Source organism: Manacus vitellinus, unplaced genomic scaffold (genome assembly GCF_001715985.3).
Source record: "Manacus vitellinus isolate BGI_N305 unplaced genomic scaffold, ASM171598v3 scaffold_2_pilon, whole genome shotgun sequence".
Classification (NCBI taxonomy): Eukaryota; Metazoa; Chordata; class Aves; order Passeriformes; family Pipridae; genus Manacus; species Manacus vitellinus.
The window spans coordinates 34381680-34396030 of record NW_021940208.1 but is presented as its reverse complement, the minus strand read 5'-3'; positions in this window follow the sequence as shown (position 1 = coordinate 34396030).

The following is a 14351-nucleotide window of genomic DNA, read 5'->3' as shown; positions in this document are numbered from 1 at the left end:
GAAATCGTAATCTTTTGAGGAACTCTGAGAGCTTTTATCAATTCATTTCTGAGTTATAGGACTAATTCTGAAATGTATATTCAAACCATTCAACAAGTGAAACATGTGTTGAATGATAATTCATTCCAAGGTTGCTCTCAGTGCTGGAAAGGGACGTAATCATACTTTATTTGCCAGCATAAAGTTAATATCTTCCTCCCTTCTGAGTGATGAACCTAAAATGTCAGGGAAAGTGTTGCCATTTCTTATCCCACAGTTCTGTTGTAGAAGGGGATAAGCACCCAGAAATCCTGTATATTTCAATACAGTATAATACATTAAGTTTAATTACTGTTTAATATTATATGATTTTTCTTAGGCGGTGTTTCCTCCTGAGGTATTTTCCCTGATTTCCTCTTTCTTCAGCAAAAGCAAATGTGCAACAGCTGTAGGGCTTTGGCTAGCATTACTAAATGAAAAATCACCTGCATTACTCTCACACCAAATCATTTTCTAACTCTCCCTTGAATATACCCATGCAACAGACATCAGTACTTTCAGTTCAAATTAATACCTCTTCTCATTATTCACACCTCTTTTACTCCTCCCTTTTGCATAAGCAGTCACTATTAAGTCTGTTTTGCAAATGAAAGTATCTTTTTAATGAAGTACCACTAATAGAATATGACTTGTATTTTAAAGTTAGTAGAAAATCTTTTCTTTTACACTTACTTTAGAAGTTAGTGCCTGTCACTGACTTGTGTTAGAGATTATAAGGTTCATACCATCTAATTTTTAATCATGCAGTTGTAACATACTGACACCTCTGTTGCTAATTCTCTTTCACTCTATTAGCTACATAGGGAATTAAGAACTAATTTCCAAGTCTCAATCACATCTCAGTTACACGTTTTAAGTACCCAAAGCAGATAGTGTGAATAACCCCTTCAGTTACCTGTTTCTGCTGCCACTCAAAATATCAGCTATCATAGGCTGACATTTGGCTTTAGTAGAGAGGGGGCTATGGAGGAGACTTCTGTGAGATGTCTGACAGAGCCAATGCCAGCTGGTTCCAAGACAGACCCGCCACTGGCCAAGGCCAAGCCTATCAGCAATGGTGGTAGCACTTCTGGGATAAGGTATTCAAGAGCATGGAAAAAAAATGTGCAATTGCAGCCAGAGGGAGGACTGAAAATATACAAGAGAAGCAGCCCTGCAGGCACCAAGGTCAGTGAAGAAGGAGAGGGAGGAGGTGCTCCAGGCATCAGAGGTTCCCCTGCAGCCCATGGAGGGGGGAGACCATGGTTAGGCAGGTTATCCCCCTGCTGCACATGGAGGTGCATGATGGAGCAGAGATCCACCTGCTGCCTATGATGGACCCCAACTCAGAGAGAGTTGATACCTGAGTGAGGTTGTCCTTATCTCGAACCACAAATGTTTAATTGTATTTTTTCTCCCCTCTCCAGATGAGGAGGGGAGGGACTTTGGTGGTACCCCATCATTCAGCCAACTGGATGCGTCTCCAGTCACCACCACTCTGCATCCAGCCATCCAGCCAGTTTTTTACCCATCGAACAGTACATCCCTCTACACCATAGTAAGCCAGTTTCTCCAGGAGAATGCTGTTGGAAACAGTATCAACTGCCTTGATAAAGTCTAGTTGGACACTGAAGTCACTAAACTCTTTAACATTAGTAACATTAAGGAATATTTATGGAGAACTAGCTTAACAGAAACACTTAAAAGTAGAGATTTGTTTATTTTTTTCTAGTTTTCAGATGATAAGTAATAATATAAAACCCTGTGTAGGGATTTAGACTATGTCACAGAAATGTCATCATTTTCTGTATTTTTCATTTTAGTGAATGTAGGTTCCATATGTAAGTCATTTTAGGTTCAATGCTCTTCCACATCTTCATAAATGTCTTGGATGCAGAACTTGAAGGTATACTAAGTACGTTTGCCGATAGCTGCTTGGGGAGGGCTGAGCATCAATCAGCAGGCGGTGAACAACTGTATTGTACATCGTTTGTCTTCCTCAGGTTTTATTCCTCTCCTGTTCCTTTTCATTACTATTATTATTGTTGCTGCTGTTGTTGTTATTTTTATTATCATCATTAGTGTTGTTATTATTTTTGTTTGTTTGTTTCAATTATTGAACTGTTCTTATCTCAACCCAAGGCTTACCTTTTATCTGATTCTCCACCCCGACCATGGAGGGGGTGGGAAGTGAGTGAGGGGCTGCACGGTACTTATTTGCCAGATGGGGTTAAATCACCACACATATCTCCTTGTAGTCCTTTTGATAATTATTTCTTTTTCCTTAGCTAAAGAAAAAGATGAAAACGAAATGTTCTCAACTGTTCTGGACTGGAACATTTATGACCGAAAAGGGAAGTGAAGAACGATATCAAACTTCTGAAGTTTAATTTTAGCTTTTATGAAATTCCATCTAACACCTCTTTCCCCAGACAACAGCAATTTTGCAGGAACAAGTTCAGATATTGCTTTCTTCTTAGTGGAACAACAGTCTTATGAGAACTGCTGTGCATATGAAATTTAATGTGAAGTGTTATCTTGGTTGACATTCTTAAACAGAAAAATGAAAGGTGTTTAAAGATGATGGCAAACTGTATCTTCAAACAAAAAAGATGATCTGCCTAGAACATCAGTGAAGCTTATTAGAAGAGCTTTTTGAAAAACAACACTGTCAGAAGAAGTGGATGTCAGCTGTTTTGTGAGTTAGATATTTGATAACTCCAAAGTGTGATACCTTTAAATCAATCAGTTATAAGTAGACTTGAACAGAGAATGGTTTTCCATGCTGAGAGAATTTTTTGCAGTTTGGAAAAAAAAGTATTTTTATTGAAAAAACTAAGATGTTTCAAAGCATTGTCATGTAGCAGAAATAATAGACTTGGTATTTAGACCCATGTTTGAATCACGGCTCTTAGCGAGGCAAACTGTGTTTCTAAAGGTGAGTTTACTATATCATAAACAGCATAGCTGTGTGTTACTGGTTATTCCAGTTTCTCCGTATGGTTGGTTTTAAACAGCAACAATGTCATATGTTTAGTAATGTTTTACCTGAAAAAGCTTAAGTACAGCTGATATGTTTGGGAAAAGCAGGGATGATTTATTCAAAATTTAAGAAACAATTCAACAAAGAAAGTAACCCAAAACCAGAAAAACACATCTTTTCTCCCCGAAAAAGGGCTTTTGAAAGAAGTACTTTGCTTAAGTAATAAGTGTTAGATTTTACACAAAATAACCACTTTTTGGAGAAATCTACTGATATTAGAACCAGTTTTTGTCATGTGGCTTTACCTCGTACAACGTTTAAATGAACTTTGTCTCTAAAGGCTAAATCATAATTATGAATTGAGAGCTACAGAAATGTTTACTGACTATGTACATGTTCAAACTCCTTTTGAATGCAAAGTCAAAGATCATATCTGTACCGAAACCTGTTTAAACTAACTTTATTCTAAAGAGGATATTCAAATTATTTTATGCAGCTGACAGGCAATTTAAACCATAGTTCCTTTCTGTTTTCAGCTGCTTATCTACAATATGTTAGACATCATGTTATTTCCAGCTCATTTGCCTGACCAAACTACACAGAGAATCTTAAGGTTAATTAAGGTCACTTGTCCTTAAATGCCTTTTAAGCAGGATCAAAAATTTGTAATAGAAGGGCCAAAAAGCCTAGGAGTTGTAATCATCTGAAAGGGGAAAGTATTTGAAACAAGAATTGTATACTGAGAGGGAAGGATATAACACAAAAAGGTAAAAGTATTTCCAGAAAGAGATGGCATATGAATGTGAACTATATGGATTAAAATTATTTCACTGTGTGGAAGTCCTACAAGCAACTGTGGATACCCAGGTGATACTGTGAGTGGATATTAGTGCTTCCATAAGTCACAATAATAAGGCATGTTAAGTTATTGAGTAGGTACCACTTGTGTAACAAGGCTGACATAAGAGGTTCACAGTGTGGCCTTCGGTATGTTGCTATATAGTTGTTGAAGATATAACTTTTATTAGATAAAGCAAAACTAGGTGGTGTTATGGAAAAAAAATAGAAAAAAAATTTAGTTGGTAGATGAAACGTACTTGAAAAGTCAAAGTTGTGTACATCAGAAATTACATCATAAATTACATACTTTTTTATTTATCTGAGGCCAGTTCTGTTAAATGGCTTTATCAATGATCTGGACAAGGTGATTGAGCACACCCTTAGTAAGTTATTTTGCAGTTGACATCAAGCTGGGTGGGAGTGTTGATCTGCTGGAGGGTAGAAAGGCTCTGCAGAGGGATTTGGACAGACTGGATCAATGGGCTGAGACCAACTGTATGAGGTTCAATAAGACAAAGTGCCGGGTCCTGAACTTGAGTCACAACAACCCCGGGCAACAGTACAGGCAGGGGAAAGAGTGGCTGGAAAGCTGTCCAGAGGTAAAGAATCTGGGGGTTCTGGTCAAGAAGGCCAGTGGCATCCTGGCCTTTATCAGCAATAATATGACAAGCAGGACAAGGGCAATGATAGTTCCTCTGTATTTGGCACTGGTGAGGCCGCAGCCTGAATTCTGTGTTCAGTTTTTGAGCCCCTCACTACAAAAAAGACACTGAGTCACTGAAGTGTGCCCAGAGAAGGGTAACAGAGCTGGTGAAGTGTTTGGAGTACAGGTTTTATGAAGAGCAGCTGAGGGAGCTGGGGTTGTTTAGCCTGGAGAAAAGGAGGCTCAGGAGGGACCTTATTGCTCTATATAACTCCCTGAAAGGAGGTTGAAGAAAATTTGGGTTCCGTCTCTTCCCCCAAATGACAGGAAAAAAGGGAATAGCCTCAAGTTGTACCAAGAAAGATTTAGATTGGATTTTAGGAAAACTCTCTTCACTGAAAGGTTGTCAAAAGTTGGAACAGGTTGCCCAGGGAGGGGGTGGAGTCACCATCCTTGGAGTATTTCAAAGATGTGTAGATGTGGCACGTAGGGACATGGTCAGTGGTGGACTTGCACTGGTTTAATGGTTGGACTCAATGATCTTGGAGATGTTTTTCAACCTAAATCCTTCTATGATTATATAATTCTATATTGGAGAACCAAAGTTGTTGCCTAGCAACTTGCAGCAAGAACTAGGAGTGATCCACCAGCTAGCAAAGATTAACCTCTCTGGAAGATGCTGTCTACTTCACAAAACCCATCAGTCCCAGCCCAAAGTGGAGCATCATGACTCTAACATTGAGGACATGACTGTGGAGGACCTCTAAGACCTAGTTCCCAGGATCAAATTCTCATGGCTGAAGCTGCCTGATGTACTCATGTTCTCTGATTCTGCAAGGAAAGGAGAATTGCAGCAAAGCCTTCATGCTGTAAGATCACAGAATATTCTGAGTTTGAAGGTACAAGGATCATCAAGTCCAGCTCTGGCCTGTAGGGTGATTGAACCCACAATCTCGGCATTACTAGCACTATGCTCTAACCAACTGAGCTAATCTCAGGGTTAACTAGACAGCCACTTTTCTGAAAGTTTGTAGTGTTATTTACATTATTAATCACCTGTCACAGTGGTAATAAGTAGGCAAAGTCCTTCACATAGATCCAGTTATTGCATAGCAGTGTGTTTAGTTTGTTCTGACCTGAAGTACAAGCACAGAGGTAGAGCATGTGTTTTGAATTATTACTGAGAGATAATCATATTATGATAGTATGGCCATACCTTCTGTTACAGTTCTGTATGTATTGCCTCCATATTTTATTTTTTTCCTAAATAACACATTACACATAACAAAAAGGTGGTAAATATTTAGTCATTTGGTTTATTTATATTTATTCCCACTCCTCAGGAAAAAAAGTATCTTTGAAGCAATTTTTTGATGTGGATACTGTAAAAAATGTTGAAAAATAATATCTAGATTGTGGGCTATGACTATACTATCTAATGTTTGAACTTTGATGTTTGTACAAGCCTAAAGTACTTTGCATAAAACTTCCTTAATTTACACTCTTCGTCTGATTTATAAGGTTTTGTCTTAAAGAATATGAAATTAGGCCAGTGCTACTTATCAAATATATAATTGAATATGAATATTCTAATTGCATTTATAAGTGGATGAAATGATTATTCACAATAAGACGGCAATTATAATCAAACACTGGTTTTTACTACACAAGGGAAAGGTCTTTATAATGTTAAGTATCAATTCAAATAGAAATAATGTAATATCAAATAAATTATACTTCATGGACACTTGATGATTCACCTTTAGAAGATAATAGAAAATTCAATTATACCTGGAGAGCACTCAGAGTATATTAACTTTGAATTTTTTTCAACAGTGAAGAGGAAAAATTACTTAGGCAAAGATGGGGTTTCACTCATCTAAATGTATTTAGCAAAAAAAAAAAAAATAAAGAGTTCTGTCTCTGAATAGGAAAAAAGAACTACTAAAAATTCCTGTCCCTGATTAAACAGTCCTTGCATTTGTAGGTTTGAAGTAGGCAACTAACCTTTAAACAGTGTCTAAATGAATTCCTTTTTGAGGATATGCAAGAAACTTCCAAAGTTTTGGTAATACACCAGGACTTCTTCAAAGAGAAGCAGCCAGTAAACAACAAGACCATGACTAGAGAATTCTTTCTGCATTACCCACCTGGTGTTCTTATCCTAGGAAAAATGACATCACCCACTAAAGATGGTGGAAAGGGAGAGCATATGTGTCCGTGCAAGAATGCACATGAAGACCTGATTATCTTTCAGCGCTGTCACAAAGACTAAACATAAAATTTGCCAGAGTGACACTGTATGGCAACCTTTCTTGGAGAGTGATGTCCAAGGTGACCTCCTCGGGATCCTTCAGCCCTCTTGTACAACCCCCAGTGCTGAGAGCACCAGCCATATAATCTCTAAGGAAAAGTACTTGGAATGCTCATGTGCAAAATGGTTTCCATATAACTAAAGTATTTAAAAGCATCACTTTTGGAATCTTCATCTGTATGTCCAGAAAAAAGGACTGATCTATCAGCAGTCTAGAGTAAGATCCTCAGACCTATACCCAAAGCTGAGCTAAAGAACTGGGCAATGATATAATGACTGTGTGTTACATGCTACGTTTCTTTTCTGTGAATCTGTTACTGTTACCATTTCTCTACCTTTGAGAGAAAAAACCTGTTCTACCCTGGCAAGCAGAAAATTTAACAACAGATTAAAACATAATCAGAAATGAGGATACTGAAGAAACCTCTAGGTTAAGCAGGTTAAGTAGTTTGTGCTGAAGTCATTGCAACATCCCTTCTGCCTCTTTAAACTGCCTCAAGTGAGCATTTCTCTGGGCATTTTATTAACAGATTCTTATGTCCCTTGGGTACAATAAGGTCTTGAACAAAATATTCATCATCCATGCCATGAAGGAGCATCAGTGAATCCTCAATCATGGAAAAACTAGAAAATGCACTGAATGGGGAAAAAGCATTAAACGCCATCAAAGACACGTGCTTCTTCCCTTTGACTATATTGGCAAGTTAAGCATTTTTTAAAACTTTTAAAACTTTTTCTAAAGGTCTGTACTTAAATTAGTCCTACTGTATTCCACCCAACTTTTGGAGGACATTTCATGGATTTTCTAATCTTTTCTTGTATTTCTATTCTCACGTAAAAGTGTCAGATAAGTATGAAAAAAACTTCAATTTTGTGGGACTAGGTAAGTTCCCTTTTTGCAGCTAAAGTTGAAAATGTAACATGAACAGAAGGTATAAACATTTACCAGCTTCTGTAAACAAACTTGAAAACTACCTGAGTCATATGCATGTCTCCAAAAGAATTTTCAGATCATATTCATAGCTAATGAATAAACAAGAAATGGGCTAAATCCCCAAATAAAGCTCTTATGTTTCTGCAAATAATGTCAAAACTCTCATTGCCATTAACAGAATCAGGAATTCAATTCCAACTAAGAACATTGTTTATGACATCTTTATGTGAATTATCTGTGCTACATAATAATGTTGTATTAGAAAAAGAGTCAGTGCCTTGTAATGTAAATTCCATTAATCTGCTGGAATAGCACAATAATTCACTTAAATAGTCTGACTAAAATTGCACTTCTCTAAAAAAATAAAATTACTTCATTGTGATATTTTACTCCTTTTAAAGTTTAATATAGTATTTTGGACTAGACAGGGATAGATTTACAATATACAAATTACAATTTTTAATACTATGAATACATATATATAAAAATAAAAATCCTCCATTTTTGCTTTTAAAAACTCTTAGAAATAATTTTAATGTAATGCCTATGTGGGGTTGGATTCTGAAATATGAAACATTTGACTTTTCTTCCTTTCTCTTCACACATAACTAAAAATATTGCTAAATTATCATTTATGTATATATCAACAAAAGGAGTTAGTATGGACTTAATCATACATGCAAACTTGTGCATGCATATGTAAGAAAGTAATGAATAAATCATTACATAAAAGCTCATATTGAGATTAGTAAACAAAATAGCGTGTATATGTAAGCTTTCTTCAGAAGATGCTGATGCTATTCTATGTCAAGAGAGAATAAAGTCAATAGAATAAATGTGCTGTCATTGGTTCTAAAGAGACATTCTAGAGAGTGGAAAAGGAAACAAACAAACAAAAACCAAACCAAACAAAAAAAAAAAAACAAAGAAAAAAAAAGTTGAGATTTTCCTGATTTAAAACTGAACACAAGCTTATAGTTTTGAGCTCTATCTAACAAAAACACACATGAATGTCACTGATAACAAAATAAAAAGAATGCTTGCAAATTATTAACTTCAATTTCCATTACAGTGAACATTTTCCATATAAAATAGGCTGTTTTCCAGAGAATGGCAGCTAAGGTGCATAACAGTCCTTTAAACTCTGTATATATGCATCCCACATGCAACATAGATTCAATGAAAAGGCAGGTTTTTTTACATATGACAATGTAGTTGCTTTTTATATTCTTCACTTTTCTTATTTCTACTGACACAGAAGAAGAAGAAAAGTAAGTTTTAAAAGAACTATTTTAAAAACCTATTACCAAAAAAAAAAAAAGGTGAAAATCAATGGTTCCCTCCATAAAAGTCATGCAGGCAAACAGAAAACTAGAATACTTCGTGAGTGACTGTACATTAGATGGCAAAAATCAATAGTTTCTGTAAAGAAGGTATCCTTAGGGATAGAAAGCTTCAAGGTATGAATAGAATAGTAGCTTCAGTGCTTGGCATCTGCAGAAGTGATAATACGGTTTCTAATCCCTGCCCAAGAGTAGGTAAAAGAATACAGTGTTTCAAAGTTTTAATGATCCAGGGTGAATTTATTATGCTATCTTTCCTGTTGAGCTGCTTGAGCCCTAGTTTACCTGAGGGACATGTTGAAAGACCAATCAAATAATTCAGAAAACCTAGCAGCTCAGCCAGCAATGTCGGAACAATGTTGGAATGATGTTTACCCTTCCTTTTGAGTCCCTTAATGTCTGCTGAAATCTCAAATACTTACCTCAGACAGCACCTTAATATTTAGTAGTAAAGTTTTTGTAAACAGTTTTTGTAAATCTGTTTTGTGCATTAAGTTCACCTTGAGGCACAAACAAACACAGGGCTTCAGGTGCCTGGGAATAAGTGTTGACACTGCCTTATAGTGTCCTGACTCCACATCTTCATTATCCATTTCTCTTTTCCATGTTCCAGATTCCATAAAAGAAAAAGTAGAATTGCAAAGTAATGGTGTGTCCCAGTTAATAATATCATATCTGCTTACAGGGAACTAGGGGGTGATAACTTTAGATATATATTCACCATAAATTACTTGTTTGCAATTGTCTTTCGTGTTGATGTCAATCCAGCATCCATACTGCATCCATGCTAGTTTGCTGTCAGACAAAATGAATCTCCAGAAGATGACTTCGAAGACATTTCACACCAAAAATTATTCTCTAAAATAAGTAGAAAGAAGTTCAACCTGGTGTAGGCTCTTTCTCCTCTACGATATTATTTATTATTTCCTAGAAATACATTAAGAACAGTCATTAAGAAAAGAAATGGACTTACATTAAGAAACTACCCCAGAATATTAAATATATTCTTTGCCCCTCTTTGCCCCACTGTGCAGAAAGAAGGTAAGGAAGAACAGAAGGGAAGAGTAAGAAAGGAAGAAAGAGTAACAAGCAGTCAGATGAAAAAAGAAAAAAAGACAAGAAAGATTGAAAGAAAAACAGATGGAGAGCAAGAAAGATGGAAAGAAAAATGGATGGATAGAAAGACAGGTAGATGAGCAAACGGAGAGGAAGTAGGAAGGCAGGGAGGGAGGGAAGAAATTTGTTGTGTTATTTCAGACATTTTAAACTGAGGAAGTTATGCCTTTGAGTCCCAGGAATGCCATGAGGCTGAAAGGACTCAAGACCAAATGTTTGGGAGTTTGATCTTCTGACTTTAGAGATTAAACCTGAGAAATGTGTCTGGAAACCATTCTGATCTGCCAGGGATGTGTCTGTGAGGGGAGAGTGTGCCCCTTGGGTTCATTTAATTTATCAGTACAGATGTAGCTATAGTGAATATTGCATAGGGATACTTTTTAATATCCAAAACCATTTAAAGAGATTATTTCAACAAAATAACTTAAGCAAGGTTTCCCTTAGAGATGTACAGATTGCTACTCCTTATCCATAATAGTAGCGAAGACAGAGATGACAGTCTTTGAGGGGAGTAAGTTATCTGTCCTTCAGATGTTCTAACCCCAGTGTGGGGAGACAATCTTCTATCACCAAATGTAAAGTAAACTTCTGTCAAGTCCATTAGATATACAGAGGTGATATCTGTTCAACCTGACTCTTTCATCACAATAAAATGAGAATTATTGAAGAAGATCCTTACATCTCCGAGAGGCTCCCTGCTGAGGAGGAGCTGCAGGTGTCAAGCAGTATGGTTAAGAGTTCCAAAGCTTTTTATGTTTCAACTGTTTTTTTTTCTTCCATCACTGTAAGTCATTTCATACTATCCATTTCATTATGATGCTTAGCAAAAAAAAACCCAGATTTGACACACTGCAAGTAAATAAATTATATATAATCTAACCATATAATAAGAAAATCCAGAAAGATCTCAGGGTTGCACTGTAATGGTTGAATGAGTCAGATTTGTCATGTATTTGACATTTTCCTTTTTGATTTAATTCATATAAACTTATTGCTACAATCTAACATTTTCATATAATTTAGCATACACAATAACTCTCAGTCCTTATCTAGTGTTCTTGTCATGTCAAAAAATGTACACAAAAGAACCAGATAAGCAAATATTGATGTATACCTTCCAATTATTCTGAGGGCTGTATTGGGTGCTTCTTATGTGCAGTGCTATTTTGCAGGTGTTATCTACAACAAGCAGGTTGATCTAAAATTTAAAAAAAGAAAAAAAAGGCATTATAATTTTCACATTTATCAGGCTGAGGTATGGTTTTCATTTGGAAAGAAAATATGACTATGTTTAAACACTACATTTACTGCCATGTCTTTCTGAGGTGCTTATTTCTCTATTTTCAAAATACATTTGGCAATATTACTAGCATTGTAATTGATTAAGTGACTGCAAGGCATGGTGAATGTTTATCATTCTTTTAGGGAGAGCTTTCAGAAGTTTTCCTGCTGTACTCCTCCCGCTGTGCTGAATAATAATTTGACTTTGCAAAATGAAGGCGATAATGATGAATCTTTTTTAAATTCCTCGTGGCTGTTTATTTAAGCAAACCCCATGGTTATTTAAAATTTTAATATTGTATTGCCAGAAGAAATAGTGACATAATTAAAACACTAAATTATGTCTAACCTTGCAATGTAAAAGTTGCTAAAATTCTCACATGTTCAAAAGCAAATGTTATTTCATAATATAAGGAAGCATTTTTTGTTGCATTTTTTTAACACAATTCATAAATTAGCAGTTTTGCTTTCTGTAATCATGAGTTTTAATCTCAGAAATACAACTGTTTTCAAACATAAATTATGATACATACCAGTCAGGATACTTTAATGCCATACTTTCATATGGTGAAACTTAAAGATTGGAAAAGTACGGGAAAACATAACATAACATAGTGTGCTGGTTTAAAAGTTAACCAGCAGGGGAAATAAACTCAACTCAAAAGAGAGATTATAAATCAGAATAACAATTTAATAAAATAATACAATAAGTACGATTATACAGACAAACAATTGGTCTTAACCCACAAAACCCAAATGTATAACCCAGCACCCTGGGGCATGAACAAAGTGGTGTTCCTTGGGCCCCCCCTGAGTCCAAAGTAAAGGGAGAGGGGAAAAACCTGCTGGTGGGAGAGCTGTTGCAGTCTGGTCAAAAGTGGTGATTGCAGTCCAGTTAAGGGTGATGAACTACAGTCTGGTTGAGAGCGGTGAGCTGCAGTCTGGTTGAGAGCGCTGAGCTGCAGTCTTCCTCTGGATCCCACGAGTGGTAAAAAGGTTCCAAAACTCCAAGTTTATATATTCTCCAGTTCAGGCAGGAATGCTCAGTCCTTCCCTCAGAGTGGGGAATTCCATAAAAGGGTATGAGGACAGGAAACATCTTCCTATCTCAGGCAGGCGCTTACTGACAACTTTTGTGAGCCTAGGGAAATGGCAATCGGAAGGCGCATAGAATAACACAGTCCTTGGGGGTACACCCTCCAGTGATCGAATTGGTCCATTGGCTGTTCCCAAACTAGGACCACAATAGTAAAATAATAGTATTCTAATATTTAACATAAATTTTATATTACTTCATAGTGTTTAAAGGAAAAGAGGGCATTCTTTATTTCTTAGTACTTGAATATTCATAAAAGCAAATTTTTAAAAATCTGTATTTCTATACGGATCAGATAACGGGCGAAATTTGTAGGTCTGGCTCTTGGTCCTCATCTGATCAGGCTGGGGGGGGCAGTGATGCCTATTTACTCCAAGGGCTGTCTCCTTACTCATTGAAACACATTACCGTTGAAGACAACACAGTTGGCTGTTCTCTTAGAAAAATTAAATTCCCTGGGCATCTTTCAATGTAAACAAAATTGGATAAACTTAGTTCGCTACTTTTATTTACGCCTTTAGCCTGCAGATTAAGGCCAACTATGTAAGCCATTAATAAACAAACCACTACAATGCAGCTCAAGTGCTCATCTCAGGGTGGAAGGAAGGGAGACTGGGGGAGAATTAGGGAGGGAGGGAGGGAAGGGAGGTAGAGAGGAGAAGGACGAAAAGTAGGGAAGGACGAAAGAGGGAAGGAGGGGGGAGGGTGGGATTAAGGGATTAAGAAAAGGAGGGAAAGAGGTGGGAAGGGAAGGGAGAGAGGGACGGGAAGGGAAGTTGGGAGGAGGGAAGGGGTGGGGAGGGAGAGATTAAGAGAGGGAGAGATAAGGGAGGGAGGGTGGATTAAGGATGAAAAGAGGGAGGGAGGGTGGGATATAAGGGGGGGCAGGGAGGGTCAATTAAGGGAGGAGCAAAGCCATTTGGAGTCTGCTCGTAGAAGACACACAATACACTTGAAATACGTGCCTCAAGAGGCAGTTGACTCAGGGCTTCACAACGGACTTGCACCTCTTTGTGGGAGAGTGAACACCAGACCACCTTCTGAGGAAGGTAGGAAGTAGGAACTATGTTATCACAACATAATCGTTACAGCAAAATGGAGCAGAGAGGTTCTGAGTCCTGCTTAGCTTAAAGGAATTTAATCTGTGGAACCTCCTTTCTGAAATAGCCACTGAGCTATGGAAAGGTCTAGCATGAAGCAACTGAACTCTATTTGAAATTGGGGCACTGTCCAGCAAGGAGTGCAAGACTCTTCAGGACGAAGACTAAGTGGAGAGGTACACACCCTCCTTTTTTAACAGAGGAATGTGTCTCAGAATGGAAAGTCTTGGTTCTTGTCCATGTGCTGGAAAGCACTTCACAACACTTGCCTGAGAAGCCATTGAATAAAATGTCTCTGCAGCACTGGAAACAAGACAGAGGACTCCTTTCCCAAGAGGATATTTAAACTTTTCATTGGAAAAGATTTAAACTTGTCATTGGATATATTTTGTCAGCAATGATTTTATTACTCAGTGGCTATTAATCATGTGCCTTACTGTGGGCATTCCTATTTCAAGTCATTATCCTTGTATTTTCTGGTAAAAATGTAGTAGATCTGTAAGAGTGACTGTTCCCTGATGTTGAGAAAGCCGCGGTATCATAACACTTGAGAAGACTTGCACTAATGTAATCAATCTACTACATGACAGCCATATTTGAAATATTGTGGGCATGTATAATGCCTCACAATAGAAAACAAAATACTGGTAGCACTACTGTGTTCTGGCTCTAATCCAGTATTT